The sequence below is a fragment of the Triticum aestivum genome, chromosome 2D (assembly GCF_018294505.1).
Source record: "Triticum aestivum cultivar Chinese Spring chromosome 2D, IWGSC CS RefSeq v2.1, whole genome shotgun sequence".
NCBI classification, from domain to species: Eukaryota; Viridiplantae; Streptophyta; class Magnoliopsida; order Poales; family Poaceae; genus Triticum; species Triticum aestivum.
In genome coordinates, this window is record NC_057799.1 from 39,620,315 (window position 1) to 39,622,081 (window position 1,767).

The window sequence follows — 1,767 nt, forward strand, 5'->3', positions numbered from 1 at the left end:
AACAAAAAAAATTGTCCTATGATCAAACCATGAACACTATGAAGATGCATTAGCAGTTTAGATCGAATCGTTACCAACTTCGAGTTGCAGGGGAAGAAGACTTGGTGTAGATCATACTTGAAGTCCGTTGAACCGTTCATAAAAGATCCCTTGAACTGAAGACCGAAAGCACGATCTCTATAGATTGCAAGCGTATAGGCTTCATGATCTGGTAGCGCTTCACCGTCTAGAGCTAATCATTGCCGGAGAATTAGAGAGAGAAGAAGAGAACCGCACAGGGTGTTATGAGGATTAGAGAGATCTAGGTCTATCTCTAATTAGATCAACTCCAATTTAGAACTAGAACTAGAGAACTAGAGGAAGCTCAAAAACTTGTGTATCTCCAAGGGCCAAAAACTCTAGTATATATAGGTTGGGGAGAGGGGAGGGGTGCCACAAGGGGAGGAAGGAGTCCTCCCATTGGCCGGCCAGGACGAGGGGGAGTCCCCCTCCAATTCGGCCTCCCCTAGCCTTTCCAACAAGCTAGGGGCGTGCCTCCACCTAATGTGCCTCTTTGGCTCATTAAGTTTTGTTCCCTATATGCCTTTTTATTTTTATTTGCTTTGGCCCATCACTAGTAGAAAAAGGGTCAAATGTGAAGCACATTAGTGTCGGTTTGATTTTGAGCCGGCACTAATGTGTCCATTAGTGCCGGTTCCAACGGCTAGGCAGGCGGGGATCATTAGTACCGGTTCGTGTCACGAACCGGTACTAATGATGCTGCGTCAGGCTGTGGTCAAGCTGGGGCCCCACGGGCACCTTTAGTACCGGTTCGTGCCATGAACCGGTACTATAGTTTCTTAGTAAGCTATTTTTAGTCCCACCTCGCGAAGAGAGAGGCACTAGGAGCGGTTTATAAGCCCTGAGTGCAGAGACGATGAAGGAGAGGCGCAATGCTTATCTGCACGTTACTTAGCTTTAATCCTTGAGGAATAGTGTAGGCTGCACGGAGCTATGTGGAGTGCAGTTTGCACTATTCCGAAAGGCTTGAAGCTAATTAACGAGCATTGTGCCTCTTTTTTATCTTTAATAACTTATTACAACTCCGGACTTCTTGTGTTACGGCAAAAACTGGACGCACTTCGTGTACAAACTGGACAATCTCTTTCTCTTTAATAACTTACTACAACTCCGGACTTCTTGTGTTATGGCAAAAACTGGACGCACTTCGTGTACAAACTGGACAATCTCTTTCGAAGTATCAGGGTTTCTGACGAGAACTCATCTGTTACATGGGCAGTTCATTTTTTTAAACTTATTACAACTCCAGACTTTTTTGCGTTCCGTACACACCATTCAAAGCGACATCATCAATTTCCAACACGTTCTGACATCATTTGCTGTTTTTCAGTCATTTGAACTCTAGCCTATTTTTGCATTCAGTATGCATCATTCAAAGCGACGTCATCAATTTCCAACACGTTCTGACATCATTTGCTGTTTTTCAGTCATTAACCGATTTGTTTAGAGAGCTAAATGACGGTGAAATTGAAAATCACTACAAAATGAACTCTGAAAATGTTGGAACTTGGCATGGTATCATCATTTCGCCCGCATAGCATGTGTAAAAGAGTAGAGAGGGTCACGGCGAAAACTGGACGCACCTCGTGTACAAACTGCACAATCTCTTTCGGAGTATCAGTGTTTCGGACGAGAACTCATCTGTTACACGGTCACTTCAATGTTTTTTAAACTTATTTGAACTCCAGCCTATTTTTGCGTTCACTA